This window comes from Dermacentor albipictus, chromosome 8, assembly GCF_038994185.2.
Source record: "Dermacentor albipictus isolate Rhodes 1998 colony chromosome 8, USDA_Dalb.pri_finalv2, whole genome shotgun sequence".
NCBI lineage: Eukaryota > Metazoa > Arthropoda > Arachnida > Ixodida > Ixodidae > Dermacentor > Dermacentor albipictus.
Genome location: NC_091828.1, coordinates 76,952,604 through 76,974,234, shown reverse-complemented (window position 1 = coordinate 76,974,234; position 21,631 = coordinate 76,952,604). Strand labels below are relative to the sequence as shown.

The 21,631-nt window shown below is 41.3% G+C and overlaps 1 long non-coding RNA gene across 1 annotated transcript; it reads left to right on the top strand.

Annotated features, from left to right (window-relative positions):
- Window positions 1-453: 453 nt before the first annotated feature.
- Window positions 454-20,462, top strand: LOC135895988 (uncharacterized). Its single transcript, XR_010562535.1, has 3 exons — window positions 454-676; window positions 10,094-10,214; window positions 20,323-20,462. It is a non-coding gene; the product is annotated as an uncharacterized lncRNA (long non-coding RNA).
- The last annotated feature ends 1,169 nt before the right edge of the window (window positions 20,463-21,631 follow it).

Genomic DNA, 21,631 nt, shown 5'->3' with positions numbered 1-21,631 from the left:
GTTGAATAATAGCTTCAGGCCAACGCCGCAAACCATCTGCCCCTGCATATTGTCTTCAAGCCGATCCGTCTGACTTCAATACTGATGTGCTCAAGCGGGAAAAAAAAGAAATCTCGATGTGTTTGCACACTCTAGTTCAGCTTGCTTCTCCACTTTATTTCTAATACAGCACATATATATATATATATATATATATATATATATATATATATATATATATATATATATATATATATATATATGGCCTTTATTTCGTACCACTATTCTAAATAAAACTCATTTGACAGTACGTGAGCCGTTCAATTTTTACTATAATCACTCTACTATTCTTATGCGGTTGTTTCGAAAGCCATTGTTTCGTACCAGAAGCACTGGTTAGGGCTCGACAGGCATGTATGCTCATTTTATTTTCCGCAAACAGATGCACGTTTTCCACAACAGCAAGTTGCTGTTTAAATATACCTGTCCAGAGCGTAATGTAGGACGCTTGCAAGACAGGCACTCGGAATTTCGGCATTGCTACGCTAGTGACAAGTATCTGACTACATGGCATTTCGCTACGACGTAGACATGAAGAACGTCCCCAGCTCACTAGTGATTGCTGTTGTGGGGGTATTATTTATGACTGAGGTCACCGAGCAAGGGAAGGTGATGGTCCCCACACCTTTTAAGAATGGTATGTATATGACCTGGATATCTTTTTTTTCTTTTGAGATGTCTCCTTGCAGCATGAAATTACCGACAGCAGCCACTTCAGCCCATCGCGGGGACTGCGCTCACTGAAATAAGAATAAACAGAAATTATACTGCATCAGCTATGCCAAAGAACGCAATAATTATATGTGTAGTGTTTGGAGGTAATGTTAAGCACCCTAATCCTCTAAACAGGCAACAGTGTGTCTCAGCAATTTTAATCGTTGCACACCTAATGAGGACATTACATGTGTGCTCAAATGGTAACGCATGACATGTATGAACTCCTCGTTTATTTGAAGTTCGCTAATTCTGGAAACATGATAACCGATCGAGTATACGCGAAATCGGTAACGTTGTTTACTGTTAATAAAATTTTTAGCACCCACATTACTTTCTTTCGCACCTCGGTGCATTCTGTCAATGACAGTGTAATATACAAGCATTTTGTATTTTTCCCGAATGCAGCGAAAGTCGCGCTTAAGGTTGCCAGTAGCTGTACTTTCCTTCAGTTAAGTGTCGATTAAGGTTTACCTTAAGTAAAAGAATTGTCTATGAAACCCGCTATGCACCGACCGGTTATTTCAGTCCTAAGTTAAGGGCATGTTCCGTTTGTGAATAGGGGCCTAAATATAACTTTCTTACTGAGACTGAAAAAATGAAAAAAAACTCGCACACAGAAATATCACACGAAGAAAAATTCAGCCCTTCGTCTGTTCCGTCATTTTGTCGGCGTCCATGTTTGTTCAAGTGCGTCGCAAAAGGCTAATTCCGTAATTATCAACTACCGCATTAGTACGTCTTACATGTACTATGGACACAAACAGCGAATATGTTTGTATTGATAAAGACTTCTTGATTAACTCTATAGCTAGTCTTACTTCACCATAAGATTCATAGGTTTATATATGCGTTAACGTTAGAAGAATAATAATGCTCCTGAGCCAGCTGTGCTGTCGTATATGTTACATAAACAGGCAGAATTGAAGTGCTAAATCATGCATTGCAAAAACGAAAACAATTGCACCGGCAGTGAATTAACTGTGTTTATTGCACGATATAATAGAAGAATTCCTTAAAATACATGTCTTATGCTATAATGGAAAGAGCCTAAATAGTTACACTATTTCCCCTTGGCAAGCATTGTCGCCAAGCTGGCCTTGACCTATGTTTCATTAGACACATAGGTGATGCAGGTGTATGCTACAAATAGGTAGATGCAGCAATATGAGGCAAAAATAAGAAGTGTGTACTCTTCGTATGTTCATTAAACAGCTCAATATATTCGCTCAAACCACCTAAGTTATTACTTAATGTGGTTTAGCTATGACTAATGGCTGCTTGACAATACAAATCAGTGCCTTTATACAATGTAATATATTATGGTAGAGTGAACAATTAAACATTCACAACTGCTCCTCGTGCGAGCAACAGTGTGTTCCCTTTTATGGAAAGTTCTTATATGATTCATTACTGTACTTATCCCAAATTATCTATATTTATTGTTGAAACGTTACCCAGCTGGACTGCATGTAAATTTTTTTCTTGGTAGTTAAACGTGCCCGTGCAGAGGGATATGCTCAGAAAACGTGACTGGAGTATTCACAGTATCATGCGAAAGATTGTAATTTAGTTTGCTTAATACACGTTTAAATGTCTTTCTGATACTCTTGAAAAAAATGGGTCATTGGCCATAATTTCAACAAACGGTAGATGGATGGATTGTATTGTTATGGTCACTTAGTTTCTTACAGGTAATGATGCCTCTTGGGCATACTAACAGATTTCCAAGCTAGGTATACCCCATGAGCACGGGAAATACCGCGCGAGCACTTTGTGTCATGGGACGACAGATATGCACCTCCCAGCAAACAAAAGTAATATTTAGTTGGAATGAATGCTGTCACAGTAAATTATTTAAGGTGCTCTGAAAGATCGAAAGATGAAAAGTGCAACAAAAAATATTGTGGTTTAATGCTTGCCAAGTACTGCCAGTCCATAGTATTTAGATAAAACGAAAAACACATAAGTCACTTGACATGCAGTATTAGATTCAACTGATTTGAATTCCTTGTTTAATAAAGCTGACAAGGGCCTGGGCAAGTTCGTAATTGATGGCCACACGAGTACAGCACGGAAGACAAGAACACAGAGACACACACGTAAAGCCAAATGCACCAGTGTGAGCAAAACTATTCAATGAGATGTTTTTAGGGTTCAATAATAGTTTTCTATAAAATTTGCTCTCATCACTCATGCCTGTAATTAACTTGGTTTACTTCTGGCTAAAGACTACATGAAAATATGAATCACTACCCTTGTGATGTTGCGTTATGCTACAGTATGCTTAGCAGTAAGACAACTGTAATGGTCGCCGGTGCCAGCAACGATACGTTTCGTTTCATGACAGGTTCATGTGACACAGAGTGTACTTATAAAAATAAAGGAAATGCGAGAATGCTAAACAATTCCTATAATATTAATTGCTGAAACAAAGATACGCGGCTGTACTGTGCACATGTTTCAGGTGTTAATGCAATATGCCCGTGCCGAACGAACATGCTCAGCATAGTGACCGAAGTTTTGAAGAATCACGTTAAGAATTGCAATTTATTTTCGCTTAGAAGAGTCTGCAATGTCTCTTTTCTCATACTTCGAGATGAATACATTTGCCACAGTTTCTTTAGAATGCACAGGAATGGGGGCGTATTGATTAGGTTACTTGTCAACTGAAACATGTTACGATCTTTTAGGTGTGTTGATAAGGGTAGAGCAAGTGTAATGTCCACTAAATTATTTGAATAATCTGCGTGTTATCGGCTAAGAAAAAGCCACCAAATAGATAATCTGGCTCCTTTTGTTGTAAAGCGCATATCATATACAGTCTGTCCAAGACGAAGGCACTAAACGCAACAGTAAGGAAGACCGGAACACTTATTACACACGACAAGGGCTTCATACCATGCACGATTGGCACAATGCGAATCTGCGCCAGCAGCTGCGTAGTGATTATTAGCACGTAAACTGCATACCATGGAAGCATATGCAGGTGCTTAACGCTTTTCAAAAAGCCCGAAAGATAACTTCTGCTGCTAAACTGTTTCTAAAAGCGACAAAAAAATCGTTCAACTACCGTCAAAAGCAATGCCTTTAGTTTGAAACGTGTAAAAGTGCTTCCCGGAGCGACTAATTTATGGTTCTCTAATTTTTTCGCGTAAGTTGCGAAGCTGCGAGTTACTGAGCTTATCGCAGGTTTCATGCTCCAAAAGCGTTTGTGGTTGCACATATTTGTGGTTGCACATCGGATCAGGCAGGATTCCGTAAAGGCTACTTAACAATAGACCATATTCACACTCTCATTCAGGTGATAGAAAAATGTGCGGAATATAACCAACCTTTATATATAGCTTTCATTGATTACGAGAAAGCGCTTGATCCAGTCGAAACCTCAGCAGTCATGGAGGCATTGCGGAATCAGGGTGTAAAATAGACGACCCGTATATAAATATATATATATATATATATATATATATATATATATATATATATATATATATATATATATATAAAATAGACGACCCGTCTGTAAAAATACTGAAAGATATCTATAGCGGCTCCACAGCCACCGTAGTCCTCCATAAAGAAAGCAACAACAGCCCAATAAAAAAAGGCGTCAGGCAGGGAGATACGATCTCTCCAATGCTATTCACAGCGTGTTTACAGGAGGTATTCAGAGACCTGGATTGGGAAGAATTGGGGATAAGAGTTAATGGGGAATACCTTAGTAATTTGCGATTCGCTGATTATATTGCCTTGCTTCGTAACTCAGGGGACTGACTGCAATAGATGCTCACTGACCTGGAGAGGCAAAGCCGAAGGGTGGGTCTAAAAATTAATCTGCAGAAAACTAAAGTAATGTTTAACAGTCTCGGAAGAGAACAGAAATTTACAATAGGCAGCGAGGCACTGGAAGTCGTAAGGAAATACACCTACTTGGGGCAGGTAGTGACGGCTGATCCGGATCATGAGACGGAAATAATCAGAAGAATAAGAATGGGCTGGGGTGCTTTTGTCAAGCATTCTCAGGTCATGAACAGCAGATTGCCATTATCCCTCACGAGAAAAGTTTGTAACAGCTGTGTCTTACCAGTACTCACGTACGGGGCAGAAACCTGGCGGCTTACAAAAAGGGTTCTACTTAAATTGAGGACGACGCAACAAGCTATGGAAATAAGAATGATAGGTGTAACGTTAAGGGATAAGAAAAGGGCAGATTGGGTGAGGGAACAAACGCGAGTTATTGATATCTTAGTTGAAATCAAGAAAAAGAAATTGGCATGGGCAGGGCACGTAAAGAGGACGGAAGATAACCGATGGTCATTAAGAGTTACGGAATGGATTCCAAGAGAAGGGAAGCGTAGCAGAGGGCGGCAGAAAGTTAGGTGGGCGGATGAGATTAAGAAATTTGCAGGGACAACATGGCCACAATTAGTACATGACCGGGGTAGTTGGAGAAGTATGGGAGAGGCCTTTGTCCTGCAGCGGGCGTAACAAGGATGATGATGATGATATTAGATTGGGTAAATCTAGATATTTCTTCAGGTCTCTTGTTTTGCTTGAGGTAACTTCCCAAAACTGTTTAGACTGGTTGCCAGGAACCGAAAAATACTGCTACTTTTCATCTATACGAAAACGGCAGCGCACACACTGCTGATGCATGCCCTACAAACATGGCCTTTCATCTGAGTACGCTAGCAGTTATTCAACTATACGTCTCTGTTTAAAAATTCTTCCTGCTAACACAATTTCGAGATACATACGTAGAGCGTATCACGACAATTTCACTGCACATGCGACGCAGCATTCTTCGCCGCCGGATCGAGCGCCATGAAATGAGATCTACCCCACTGGCTGCTCAACACATAGCATCAGCTTAGTGGCAGCTCAGTATAAAGTTAAAACTTCGTGTACTTCCTTTGTTACGCACATCAACTATGATGCTAAAATCAACATGCGTAAACGATCGCTTGCCGTAAGCCATTCCGTATAGTAGAAGTGAGAACAAGAGCGCGTTATCAAATCATGAAAATGAGAAACCGATACTATGCCAGAGTAGCCTGCGCTACATGCAGCCGGTTCACGCTACGAAATGCGCTTACCCAATCATGAGCTATTGACGTAAAGGATCTTAGCTAAAACTTACCGTTCAGTGTATTTGACGTGTGATGCCACAAAGAAGACACGCATACACAGACACCAACGTTCACGCAGACACCGCACACAGCTGCAAGCGTTTACGTGCCTGGCACACTCGTAGAGAATTCAAATTGATGCGGACAGATGGCTCTCACTGCGCAGGCGCAGGAGCTCTGCGCGCCAGGGCACGCGCGCTCCAAGAAGTCTGTGCGCCTTTTTCTTTTTTTGTCTCGTGCTCTCTCTCTACGCGCCATGCGCGCTGGAACGCGTTGCTTTTCTTTTCTATTTTTCATCTTTTTGTTTCATGGACGAAGGAAATGCGTTGGCAGGTTGTATTACAAACGCTGGGGGCTATCGTATGAGACTGGAACGCACACATGGCTAAAGGCTCTGTTTGTAAAAGCCGTAACTGGGCCCTTCAGGCGCTTGCATTATCGCCAGCGATAATGAGTAATACAGCGCATTTATAACGTATCTTCCAGCGTACCACCAAATGTGAGGCCCGCACGTGTGTTAGTACAAGTTTTCTGTTCCGATGATAGCTCAAAGCAATCAGTGCAGCAATTAGGTACTCAAATGCGGTCCCGCGCAGGCATACCGCCGGCGAAATACTTGAGGGACTCAGAGAATTCGGCACATATTTTAAGTGAATGAGACACTTTGGTGAGTGTATAGTGCAGGATATCAGTCAACAAACAACCGACCGATGATAGTGATGCAGCCGAGATATGAAGACATAGTATACATAATATGGCGACATGGTAATGACAGAATGGAAAAATATGTAGTATTTCTACAATAACACCCAATAACGCCCCCCCCTTTGCTTTTTTGTCTTTTTAATATATTTTTTGAGACACACTCACCAACACATCCCAAAGTTCCGGACGCCAGGACACCTTTTTCGGCGCTTGAACCACACAGGTTATCGCCACTTCTGCATGCCGCCGTATGGACAATTACGTTGACCTACTGGGGCTAACGTCGCTTGGAAGACGATGCCGTTGCCTTCCAGCAACCCAATGCATTGCACCCCACATTCCTTGTCACCATCTTAATTCCTTCAATATTACACGATGGATGGCTTCTACGCTACTCAAGTCATTCTTTGAACTGATATTTTTGGGCGTTTTTTGTTACTCGTGCACTGACCGCCAGGCCGGCTCTTTTAAAGCCACAGCAACATGCCGCAAACGACACCCACAAATGCTCCTGGGCCTCTCGCTTCCCCAACACGCTCCCATGCCTTCCTATTTCTTTGTTTTTATTCTCCCTCGTGGTGTCTTTTTTCTTCTCCTTTCGTTTTTATCTTTACTTCCCGCCTTCCCATTCCCCCGCTCTTGTCCCCTCGTCTTAGCAAGAACGCTAAGAAACACGAGGCGACAGCGCTCATTATGTTGGAAATCTCTCCCTTTACAGCCAGCCGCCACCGACAAGAATCGCACGTGACGTCACTGTACGAACCCTTCAAAACTAACATGCCGAGAATGCCGAGGCCACCTGTGACGAGGATAGCCCCTCCTATGGAAACGCTGGCCTGCCTTCCTACGGCATCTTATCCCTGTTTATAACCTTTATACCACAACGTGCTTTTCCACCTGTCTGCCCAGTTCTTGATTTTAGGGAATGCAGTATTGGATATTCAATGCCGGGAATAACATTGCGAGGGCAGTTTGAGTTGAGAAATGCGAAAGAGAAAGACATAGCGGGACAAGCAATACTAATGCACGCAGCGAATATCAAACATGGTATACAAGGTATTTGACCAAACATTTTCAAATAAAAAAAATGCCTGCGGCAGATAACACATTTCTAGTCCATGAGCTGGTCTACTCGAAGAGGCGGACATTTCTTGTACAAAAAATGCATAATAGAATAATTATAAAATCTCACTATTCAGAGTTTGAAATAATAACCTTAAGCACACATCGCAATTTACAAATTCTAGCGGGTGAGAGCGCAAGGCATGTCCGCTTGAAGATAATTGGGTGGTTGATACCGCTTACGAGATATGCGCCGTCAAACTTGTGGTAAAAATGCACTGTCGTTCCACTTAGTTTCTTAACAAAACGTTGTTTTATGCAATGAAGCAAGAAATTAACTGGAACGCCAATGCATTTGTCCTCAGAGTTGGGAAATTAAGATCTCTTAAGTGGTGTCATCCCGAGAATTCTTTCCTAGTGGATCCGCCTTGCATACTTATGGGGTAGAATTATTAAATTAGAATATGTGCCAAAAGCTACACAGTTAACATTTAATTAGTATTTTTGTCTTAATTCGACGATTATGCATTTGAATTTTTTGTGCAATTGGTGTCCGCCTCTTCCGGTTGACCGGTCCATGCACTTGAATTGTGCTTGCCACAGGTAAGTTATATTTTTGAAAGTGTTTGGTGAAACACCCGGTTTAAATATTTTCACTATAAATATATGAAGATGTGGGCTGTGAGCATTAGTATGGTCTGTCTCTCTCTCTCTAACATACACACACACGCACACAAGCACACACAGACACACACACACACATATATATATATATATATATATATATATATATATATATATATATATATATACATATATATATATATATATATATATATATATATATATATATATATATTATATATATATATATATATATATATATATATATATATATATATATATATATATATATATATATATATATATATATATATATATATAAATATATATATATAGTCATATCTTAAGAAGCCAACAAACACTGACACCAAGGACAACAAGTGTGGTGGCACTGGCTAACACTCCCAGGGTTCTACAAGGACACAGAAATACCCACGAAAGTGGATGGGAAAATGGCGCCATGGTAGCTCAATTGGTACAGCATCGCACGCGAAATGCGAAGGTTGTGGGTTTGGCTCCCACCTGCGGCAAGATTTTATTTCATACACTTTAATTTCCATTAATTTATCGTTTCTTTATTTCATTTATTAAGCACAAGTAATTTCCCCTGTTGTCCTTGGTGTCAGTGTTTGTTGGCTTCTTAAGACATGAGTAATAAAATTGGGGCCCCTTGGTAAAACCCCTTATCTTCTCGTTTATATATATATATATATATATATATATATATATATATATATATATATATATATATATATATATATATATATATATATATTAGTCATATAATGAGAAGCCAACAAACACTGACACCAAGTACAACATAGGGGAAATTGCATGTGCTTAATAAATGAAATAAAGTAATGATAAATTAATGGAAATTAAAGTGTATGAAAAAACAACTTGCCGCAGGTGGGAACCGAACCCACAACCTTCGCATGTCGCGTGCGATGCTCTACCAATTGAGCTACCGCGGCGACGTTTCCCCATCCACTTTCTTGGGTATTTATGTGTACTAGTAAAACCCTGGGAGTGTTCACGTTCTCGTGACGAAGATCACGTTCACGAAGATCACGAAGATCACGTGAAGATCACGTTCTCGTGACGCCTCCGGCAAAAAAGACGTTCCACGTCCGCCGCCAAGGTCTGTGAGGGGGGGGGGCGCTGGCTAACACTCCCTTGGTTTTACTAATACACATAAATACCCAAGAAAGTGGATGGGGAAACGTCGCCGCGGTAGCTCAATTGGTAGAGCATCGCACGCGACATGCGAAGGTTGTGGGTTCGGTTCCCACCTGTGGCAAGTTGTTTTTTCATCCACTTTAATTTCCATTAATTTATCATTACTTTATTTCATTTATTAAGCACATGCAATTTCCCCTATGTTGTACTTGGTGTCAGTGTTTGTTGGCTTCTCATTATATGACTAATAAATATCGGGTCCCTCGGTTAACCCCCTTTCTTCTCGTTTGTATATATATATATATATATATATATATATATATATATATATATATATATATATATATATATATATATATATATATATATATATATATGAGATTTCAAGCATTTAGAAAAAAACAGAGAAAACGGGTCTGTGCTGGCGTTCAGGCTGTGTGAGCAACCGTTATCGTAATGGGTTTCTTCCGTACTACATTCGCCTGGTGAGGCTAGGACTGAACCATTCATTTCGAGTGACCGAATATATCGTACTATACTATATTGTTCTATTACCAGCTTCCAAGATATATTTTATTTCTTCTATGTATTATATATATATTATATATATTCTATATATTATTTCTTCTTCATTAAAGGGAAGTGCCACTTCAGAGGAGGAGAATATAAAGATGGCGAGGCAATGTATGAAATAAAGCAGTGCGTGAAATGGATTTGTTTCCGAGACAACAGCACTCATGGCACGATGGTCGGTCTAGGGTGAGTATAATTTGACTATATATGTATATATATCGCCATTGCACAACTTACATATTGTATATACTTAGGTATTGCTTGCCACGAAATTTTTGTACCATCTTCATGCATGCGATGAACTTAAAGCATTTAGAAAATACTACAGCAATCTTTTTCTTAAAGGGCAACAATGTCAATTTTCATGCAAAACAGCTAGTGCTGATTTCATCATCATTCATCATTAGTACAGGAGGAGGTCTCGAAGTTACAAACACTGTCAAGCGTATATTTTATTAGTAATTTATGAATATAGTAATTAATACATTATAGCAACATAGCAGTGACAGACATCAAATTGCAGTAAGCGAATGAAGCAGATACTCAAATACAAGAAAGGTACTTACAATAATTGAAGTTCAAGTGAAACACAAGCAAATCAAATAGATACTGCGTATCAGTAAATATAAATGTAGTAATTGACAAGTTAGGGAAATATAGGAATGACTTATATCAAAGAACACGAGGTTCATGTAAGCAGATAATTGGAAACAGAAGTATGCCTATAACGAGAAACCTAAAATGCCGAAGAAAAAATTAAGAAAGGCGATGGTATATAGGGCATACAAGCAATACATTAGTCAAATACAGAAGAAGCTAAAAACTTAAAATTTCTAAGAAAAAGTTAAAGAGGCAATAGGATATAGAGAATAAAAGCAATACATTAGGCAAATACAGAAGCATTCGAAATTGTAAAATAAATAAGTATACAATATATGTTCATAGTAATGAGTTTGTAGCCAGTACTGTCGTCAGTAAATATTTCTTCGTATCTCTCCAAGAATGTTAATTTTGTGCGGGAGGCTCACTATTGAGTGGTAGTTTATTCCACTATCTAATGGCCGCAAAAAGGACAGTAAATCTTCCATAATTAGTGTTTATTTCAGAGAGCAATAATTTTTGCTGGAGGAAAATCTTGTATTGTTAGTGTTGTTAAGAGCAGATATATTAAATATATCTAAAATGACTGCGGTTTAGGGTGCGGTATATCAGTAAGACCAATTTGAGCTGGAGCATATAGCGTAATGGTAGTAAATATAAGGAAGCCTGAATAAGTGCTGCATATGACATGTAAGCCGAGAAAGTAATTATCCTCAAGGCGTGATTTTTTAAATATAGATATGATATATGCGTGGAATATGTGTTTTCCCACACCAATATACAGTATTTTAAATGGCAATGTCTAAATGCGAATAAAACTGAAATTCTCATGTTTTGTGCGAAATGCGAGCGCGGTAAAATAAGCACTCTTATTCCAAAAGCATTTTTTAGATCATGTCAGCATGTAAGCTAAAGTTAAGGCTATGGCCAAGTTTGACGCCAAGGCACAGAACTTCACGTGCAAGCGAAAGAACATCAGTTTGGAAGATGAGCTTTCGTGCGGGCGCGCTGACACATTTATGAGTAAGGAAAAGCACGAACTGTGTTTTCGAAGGATTAATCTGAACTTTATTATTTCTGGATCAGGCAGGTAACTTGTTGAGGTCAAAATTTGACCGGTTTACCACAGTATTTATGCATTTGTTATAAGTAAATATTGTGGTGTGGTCTACATACAGTATAGATGAAGTATTGGCTAAACAGTGAGGAACGTCATTAATGTACATGAGGTAAAGTAACAGGCCTAAGAGCGAGAATTGTGGGACAGCCCTAGAGACTGATTTAGTACGTGAAAGTGAACTACCGAAATCTGCCACTTGTGTTCTGTTACATAACTGCGGGTGAGTGAAAGAGGTGGTACACGAATGTCCACAGCTTCCAACTTGTACGAAAGAATGTTATGACAGATGGTTTCAAATGATTTATTGAAGCCAACCAAAATTGGGCCAACGATATAGTCATTGTCGAGGGCATGTTTTATTTTGTCAGTGAATCATGTTATAGCTATTTCAGTCGAATAACCTTTACGAAATCTGTGCTGCTCAAGCGAGATAAGATTAAGTTTGTGTAAATGGTTTGGTAAGAGGTTTACAAATAGTTTCTCAGTAACTTTACTAAAAAGGTTGGCATGATGATTGGGTGGTGGTTTGAAATTAGTTATTTGTCCCTTTTTAATATAGGAGTTATCTTACCGTGTTTTATTTCGACGGGGAAAACGCCTGTTCTGAGCGTCACTTAATAATGTGCGCCAGTGTGGGCGATATGATATGATATTAATTTGATTTTGGAGGGTTAAAGATCGTCAAAGTCGGGACCTGAAGTTCGTAAAATAGCGATTCCATCCGACGCTTCTATGGGTGGCGTAAGGTACAAGTAAAAATAAGGAAGGGTATGCCTGAGTACGGGCTCTGCTATATTGTCTGGTGAATGATCATGTGTAGGACAGGAAAAAGCATTGAATTTATTTGCTATATCAGTGGCTTGCGTTACTACCCTTGTTCCTGCATTAAGTTTGTTCAGAGTGCGGTTTGGCGAACAGGTGAAAAAAGGACCTAATGGTATCCCAGGTTTTGCGGGTATTATTATTGTGTTTAACGCTCACTTTCTCAAAGTAGGAGCGCATCGCTTCTTTAAAGTCTGGTAAGTGTAATAAGATAAGTTATGTACCGCGACTTTAATATTACATGAAAGGCTTCGCGTTTAATTTTTTTATGAAATTTGTCACGTTTGGGTATACTTTTTAAGAGGAATCCTGTTATCCAAGGGCTTCTAGGGGCTGAGAACCAGTGAGTATCATCTGTTAGTGTCATGCACTCTGATGCACGCTTCTAACCTTGTTATTAAATAGTTGGAAAAGCAGGATTGGGTCTGTCATGGAAGGAATCGTGCTGCAGGTGCTTTCTTCAATTTGATTATTGAACATAGTGGTGCGATGGTTAGCTATCTTTGTGTTTCCGTGGTACGATGATTTGATATATTTTATTAGAACGAAAAAAAGGATAGTGGTCCATACCGGGAGTAGTGACTACGCGAGCACATTGCTCTAGGTGTAAGTTTGATAATACATGGTCTATTAATCAGTGAGATCCGAACGGCTGACATTTTGCGGGTACGGTTAATAATGAATCTAGGCCATATCCTGCATAGAAGTTGGTGTAATTGGAGCAATGACTATCAAAGTGGTTCGTATTATCTACGTTATTGTCATCGGGGTGACAATTTTGTTTTAGTTTGCAATTACGGTGAAGATAGCGTCTAGTTGGGAACAATAACTAATGGAACAAGACAATGGGGAACGATATACTAATCCAATAATTGTATTTGTAGTGTTAGCTGAAAAAAACATTATCAAATTCCAAAAATACAGATTCACTGTAATGGCGAGAGAAACCCAGATTATGGCGACGAGGATATGGCTGGTTGTCTTGTACGAGGATCGCAGAACCACAATACCGAAAATGCTTACGGACAAATACATCCATTGTGCATCTGGGAATTCCATATTAATTACTATTAGCGCTTGTCAGCCGTATTTATGTCAGGCAAATAATAGTGAAAGGGTTATTTAGGTTACAACTATTTCATGTTATCATAGTTCTTTGAGAGACTACGTATGGTAAAGTTTATCAATGATTTATGGGTAAGCCTGGTGTTATTTCGCAAACGCTTTTGTTCTTCTCAAGAATACTACATTGACTGAAATATTAATTTGATTAGATATCAAAAGAAGTTCTGGACAGCTAGGAGGCGATTAGCGAAATGTCGCATGTGCTACAGATGACGTACACGCAGGTACTTTCTGTCTTTCGTGATATTTTGCGGCAGTTGTCCGTCCATAGGAATTTCCAGTTGTGCTGTCCTTTTAGTTAGAGGGCTTGAGCAACCACACGTTTGCTATGTTGCGGTAAGTGATCGTTAATAAAGACTTTGGTCGCCGCATCCGGGGGGAAGCCGAGAGTAGTAGTGTTTAGTCGTGTTTTCCGGGCTGAGGTTGCCTACCAAATTCACACTTCTAAATTCCCTTATTTTTCAATGTTTTCCCTCAGTGGCTTTGCGAAATTGTGTGTGTGACACAGAAGTTTCTTTTGTGCCACGACGGGCTGACACTGTCGCCCAGTGGTGTCACTCCTTAGTAAGGATTTGAAAAGGATAAAACAAAACAACCTAATCTAGTTAGAATAGTAAGAAGTAGTGTTCATTTTATTGAACAATAAAATACAAGGAAAGGTTCAGTAATATGCACAGCAAAAAAAATGTTTTCGAAAGAGGTAAAAGCCATTGTAAAACGTACCCAAATATGAATGAAAAGGAAATGCACACCGAAAGAAATATTTTCGAAGATGAGCTAGTTCCATCAACTGATAGCAAGCTCACTGGAGTGAGACAGAAAACTTTGTCACAATGAGGTTATCTCTCAAGAGATGGTAACCTCAACTCTCCTGACATATTCTCAGCCCGCGCACAACGCCTCAGAGTGGCATTTCATTGATTTAAAGAGATTATTTTGGTTTATACTAAGAAAACCTGCATCTCGGCATCAGTCAACACTTTGATTTTTTTAGCTGGAGCTTCAAAGAAGTGGCGGCACGCTTCCTTTTCCGTTCATTCCTCAATGCGTCGGTACTTTCTGTGCTCGTCCTCCTGCCGCCGAACGTTTTCCCCACGAACCATTTGAAGCAGCCTTTTGGTCAGTTGTACAGACATCGCTCCTTATGGGCCGGGAAAGTAAAAAAAAATCTGGCAGTAAGAAAAAATGAGTGCATGTCTTTTACCGCCCTTAAAGGCTAAACTTGCCACAGGGACATACAAAAAAGCACTGAGAAATTATGAGGCATATCGCTGCTCGTGCTGCGACAGAAGATGGTGGGTGCACGCTTGCATAATGAAAAAGCACAAACGGTTTTCCGTGACAAGTGCCTCTTCCCACGCTTGGTATGCTTCTCTACAATACTTTTGCATATGCTTCACTGCCTCACGACGCTGTTGTGAAGCGAAACTAACTTTTGGGAACCGGCGTTATGCAACGCCTCATGCTTTCCGAGCTTCGAATTCAATCGCGAGGACCACAAAGGCGGAGTCGGTGCCATTGCTGACAGCGGCAAATTCTTTCAATGAAAAACACGGCACAGAACAGGAAGATGTTTAATAGCGAACGTCTAAGTAGCTAGGGCTAGCCTTGTTGCGGTAGTGGCTGCGGATGCCAGCGGACCTGCGTGCCAGAGCGCCGGTCCCAGGTGGCGAGGTCACCAAAATGGCGAAGGTGATGGTGGCATTGATTAATGCCATCTCGCACCTACGGTCACTGCAAAAAGTCCAGAAAACCCGACGGCGAGACATTCTTGCATCCGAAATTTCAGACGTTCTTTTACATAGCCTCTGTGGGGTACCTGTCGGTGCCGCAAAGCAGCCCAAATTATCGGACGTCCGGAAAACCGCTCGTTGACTATATATACCCTGGCAGCTCCTCCAGCCAGCATCAAAGAGGATTAGTTATGATTTCTCAATGTTACTTCGTTCCTTTTCAATAAACTTACAGCTGATTTTCCCTTATAGAAGCACAATTTCCATGAGTATTTGCAAAGTAATAAAGATCTCTGAGAGTTGCCGGCTTCCCCGTTTGGTAGACACCCCGCGGGCTTAACTTACGAATTCCCCTTTTTAGAGCGAGAACAGAAGCGTGCTATCTAATGTTTATCCTTCTTCGCAGAGACGTGGTGAACAGTGTCTATGTGAGATCTTGTCACCTGTTTTTTGCAATGTAGCGACATAGTTCCCACCCTGTGTGCGCGGCACAATACTGTTCGACATCCGCTACACTTCTAACCAGCATTCGGTTTTTATTTGTGACCTTCTTTTTCTCTGCATTCTCAGCGTCAAATTACCCATAGGCTCTTCATAAAACTGGTTGATCATGAGCAAACTTTCATGCATTCCTGTGGTCTCTTGCCGGAGGGCTTCGACATGGCGAGAAAGTTCTGACTTACTAGGCATCGCTAAAAAACCGTGGGAGTTACCTTGGCAGCAGCAGACCTACGTCACAAAACAGAAGCGGCAAATGCCGTGCGAGAGCGAAGACTAACCTGCGCAACCAAAAAGTTTCGCTTAGCGGCGTTTCCTTGTTGCCACGGCTGCTGCTGCCAAGTGAAGCACGGGGCCAGGCCGACCCTTTTTCGTTGTGCTGGCAGAGCCACAGAGCACCCCATTTCAGGGGTAGCGCTGTGAGATGTCACCAGGTGTCTGCGGTGATGTTGACTGGTGGTGCTGCTGAGCGTGAAGTCCACCTGCCAGGATATCTTAATGCTTGTAACCACAACGATGGTGGAAATTGGCGCTTGCGGATGACCGTGTTCCGATCTACACAACCAAAAGGTTTTGCTTTGAGGCGTTTCCTTGTTGCTACGGCTGCTGCTACCAAGCCAAGCACGGGGCCAGCTAGATACTTTCTATTTTGGAGTGCTGGCAGCGCCACGAAGTGACCAAGTTGAGTGGTAGCACTGTGAGATGTCACCAGGTTTCTCCGGTGATGTCGATTGCCGTTGCTGGTGAGAGTGAAGTCCACGGGCCAGGATATCTGAATGCTTGTCAATAAACGGTGCTGGAAATCAGCGATTGCGGATGACCATGCTCCGATCTGCGCAGCCAAAAAGTTTGGCTTAGCGGCATTTCCTTGTTGCGATGGCTGCTACTGCCATGTTTTTTTCGGCATACCCTTGAAAAAGTTTTTTCGGTACACTTATGAGCCAGCCCTAAAACGGCCAAAGTGTTTTCGCAGTTACAGTACATTGGGTTCAATTATACAATAAATTATGACAAATAATTTGTTCAATATACAAAAATTCGAAAACGAGAGCTCCATATCTGGCAGCTAAAGAAGGCAATGGGCCACATAGAAAATTTAGTGTTTTTTTTTTCTTTTATAACATAGAACCTACTTCGATCCCACTAAATTTATCCGTTGCTCAAATCTCTCTAATCTCACATTTTTAAAAGGAATAAAACTCTAATAACTCAACAAAAGGAGTGGCGATCTCTATTCAGTCAGCGTTGGTTTTCGCGATGTTATCCTAGAATTGTAGCGACTACTCGCCAAGACGCAAACACAGGATTGCCTGAGCGATTCATTCGTACCGATATGGCTGCAGTTGAGATTTAGAGTTTTACAGCTCGTGAACAATATTGGTGCAAAGGTGGGTTCTGTGGACTATAAGAATTTCTGCTGCGTAATTGCAATATCAAAGGTAATACTTAAATACTCAGCTCTTCTTAAAGTGTGCTCGCACCTTGTTTACGCGTTTTTTGCTGCTTAGCTGAAGTTACACTAGATGTTACCTCTTCACTTTTAGATAAGAAGGTACAGCTCGCATTACCTTTATTGGTACAAAGATATTTTCGGTGGACTGTACGAAAAGTTGCTGGTTGAATGAAATATCAAAGATAAGATTTAAAAATTAGGCTGTTTCTAAAGTATGCTCGCCCCACATTTACGGTTTTTGTTGCTTAGCTCAATTTATGCCTCATATTACTTGTTCACTTTGGGATAAAAAGGAGAGCTCCGAATTAAACTTTATTTCGAAACATTTTTTACCACGTACAATGCAAAGTGAAAGCGAATGCAGCATGATTTTCCATTCTTATTTCTGGTCACCGAATATATTTAACTTTCAAGAGATCACAAAAGGAAGGAAAAAATGAAGAATGTTTACAAATGGTGGCAGTGATGAAGAACCTACAATATGTTTCGACTACAAAAGCAAGCTTTGGCAATGCGCTTTAACTTCTGGGGTGGTTAATTAATTATACGCGGCTCCGAATAACGCGGACGTCACATAGGCGCCTGCAACAAAATTTGCGGCACTCTTAAAGAGAGAAAAATCGAGAAGTCATTTGAAATAAAGCAGAGAGGCTGGCCTGAGCTATCGCGCTCCGACATGTTACATTGCACAAGGGGAAGGGGGAATGGGGTCATAAAGGTGTGTTGAATGATGATGATGACATAAAAAGATGTATGAATAACGGTGAAAGCAAGTTCAACATTCCGGTTATAAACATTCAGAAATGTCATCTATTAGGCCACTGCCAGATTCCATATCTTCCTTGTAGTCACTAGTTCAAGCGAACCTTCGAATAAAGGCGCTAAGACGAAGCTGGTGTAGGGGCCTCCACTGCATGAGAAGCCCAGGCGCTACGAAAAATCTTCAGACAGTTAACAGCGTGTAAAGAGCTGCGATAAGCCTCTGCAGGGCACATTTAGCGGCTGGATTCGTGAGACCACAGAGAACCACGCGAATCAACTCTACCAGGTGCTTCAGAATTTTGTGAACGCTTCTCACTGTGTCCATCTCCTTGCTTGCCCATTGTGTCACCGGTTTCGTTTGTCTTACCATTCTAGGCTTCATGGCGCAGAGGACCACTCTAGGGCCCGCTGCTATGGCCGTCGGCCTCGAGGGCAGCAAAGGCCATTTAATGTCTCTATCAGCTGGTGGAAGCGAATATTTGCCGCGTGCTCTATCCAACCTTGAATTAGCAATATGCGCACAGGCAGAGGTGCTCGTGGCGTCCACCCGCCGCTATGTAGGTCTTCCAAAATGGTTTTGTAGCACTAATTTCGCTTGCGTTAATCACTCTGGCTAACACAATGAGCAGCCTCTTTACGTGACGATTGGATCTCTTGCCCTATTTCAAAGAATACGAAGTTCTTGTATCATATTTAAGTATTCCTTCGAACTCGCTTCGTGAAAGCCAGTACAGTTGGTACATTTAAATGAAGACGCATCACAGTCGACGGTATTATGCTCTCCGTCGCTACGCTAGCACGTGAATTCACTTCTACAAACAGTGCTCACGTGTCCTATCTTTAGACATCGCCGGCACCGAAGAGGCCTGGGAGCGAATGGGCGCACACGGTGTACCTTATAACCCTTTGACACACGCTTATAATGTCGAAGAAGCCAATATTCATTTGACGCATCAAGAGTTCCCCAAGCAGTGAATCTCGAGATTTTGCACCGATGACCTCAGAAGACTATTGATGTCGGCATACTTGATTTCAAGCTCCATGTCGGAAATCGCACCAGTCGTTGTCGGCTTTCCGTGCGTAATAAAGGACGGACAGGGATTGCGCTTAACTGCGGAACGGTCTTGAACTTGTTCACTTTCGCTCTATATTTTGCGTGTATCGTCAGGATGTTCTTGCGACCATTGATACTGATCTCGTCCAGGCGCTACACTTTCAGTATATTCGGTTAGAAATTCCCTGCTGAGGGCGCTGATGTCTGTGACATAGAGAGCGGCAGGTAAGAAACCATGAAGGATTCCTGCTCACTCTGATTTGGGGAAGACTTTTCAGTCGACATACGGCGCATGTTCTTCATACGGCAGCCCATGGCTACAGTTTACTCGTAGTCAAAATCCATGACTTCCGGCGTTGAGCTCTCCCAGCAACCGAGCTTGTCCTAGCATTCAAAAGCACGTCGTCCAAAAAATGAGCGCTGCAGCAGACGACTGACCTTGTTTAGAAGGCCACGTGAGCGGAGCGTCTTCTTGCTCATCCTTGATGAAGGACTCTCATGAAAATAGCAGAAACGTTAAAAACCTGCGTAACCGCGAGAAGCTCAGAGCACCGGCGAACCCTGGGCTCTTATCTATCTTCCTCTCCGCTTAAAAGCTTTAACATACCTAGTAGGGCCGGTTATGACTTCGCCAAATCGGCACTATTCTGCCCTTAAAGAGCCGCACAAGTAAAATTACATCCCTTTCAGGTTTTAACACTGATATTGTATTGAACATAAACATTCAATAGTCTGAGAATGTTTACCATATAAGCCATGAACAGTGAATATTATGTTTAATGACGTCTGATTGTGGGCCGCCACTCTAACAACCCTGAGCAATAATTTGCAGATAAATGAAAGGCCTGGCTTGAAGAACCATTGGGGCTGAACAGTAGAGAAATCTACCTTGCATATACAACATGCCTCAACATATAAAACACAAATGCCCATATACATGAGTATCCACACAGCAACACAGATGCCGATGGCGAACGTTCGCCTTGAGTGTCCGCGTAATTTCTATTGGAATAAAAGAATATCAGCGTCAAATTAACACCCCCTAGAGTATGGTTGCCCGGATCACATTGGCGTAGCGAAAATTGGTCGCTGTTTCTGGCTACTTCAACTATTCTATTTCTTTTCAGGTGCGGAAAGGTGGCCGCAGCGCCCCCTTGCAAAAGGATACCTACGAGGGAAGGTATCAACCCGGAATGTTGCGAGTATATACAGTGCGGAAACAGGCGATTGGCCCAATAGACTATTGGTACTTGAACAAAGACAATTTGAGTGCAAGAAGCACGTTACTATATTGCCTCACCAGTGTTGTCTATACTCAACAGTGTACCACTGTTCCGTATCAGGAGTTACACCACTGGGGAAACGTAAGGGCTTTTTTAATTTGTCAGGTAGTGGGCAAAACAGCAACACTGAGCAGCCACGCTGAGAAAGGTGCAGGAGAGCTGCCAGGGAAAGCTCCCCTTCAAACGTTATCGTGAGCATACATAGCAACTTTGAGCTTGATGCGAGTTATTGTGCGACGTTGTGCACTACACCAATAATAGCCCCCCTGGTATAGTGAACAAAGCATTCAGCCACGGACGCCCTCCTTCATGCTTTAGTGACCTCTTATTTCTGCTGCCATGCAGTTCTATGGTAAGTACGTCCGCGATGGCGATAGAAGGCTATGCTTTTTCGCATCTTAAAACCATGTTTCCTTTAACAAATGGGAGCGAGCATATGTCATTCTGCAGAGAGCTTGTGTCGTCAAATTTTACATTCTTTGCTGTTTTTACCTCAACATAACATTATTCATGCTTGCCGAAAAAGAAAAGCCAGGCAGCAATCCAATTCTTTCCACACTTTGCAATACCTCCTACATGCATTTTTGTAACACTACATATACTCTCACGAACGATTCCTTTGTGATGAACAAAGACTCCAGCGATGATCTCACGACCTCGATAATATCAGACTTAGGTTAGCATTAGAAAAGAGAGACGGATAAATAAACCTTTTATTTTTCCTGTTCTCATATAAAAAGAAGAAGAAACGGCTTTATCGCACAGCTTGCTCTCAAGAATAGTCCTCTGTGATGTGTGTTTTCTGCAGTGACAAACAAAACGGTGTTTTGACAACAGGCGGCATTCGTCTGGGTATAAGCGTCGAGGGCAAATGGCAAACAGTTATTTCTAAGCACAAGAAAAAAAGCACGAGTTACTCTTTCTTTTTCACTACGTGGAACGGCATTGTCAGACCCATGATTTTTTTTCCTCTGGGGACAAAAAACGCGGCCAGTTTCTCCGGCCCAATGACGTGGGGAAATTAGAATGGACACTCACGCTGTTGAACGGAAGCCTGCTACCGAGATGAGTGTGTCTTGTTTGTCTCTACTTGTCGCACTGGGAAGCATTGGTAATGTAACACCGACTGATGCAGCACTAGTGGTTAGCTTCT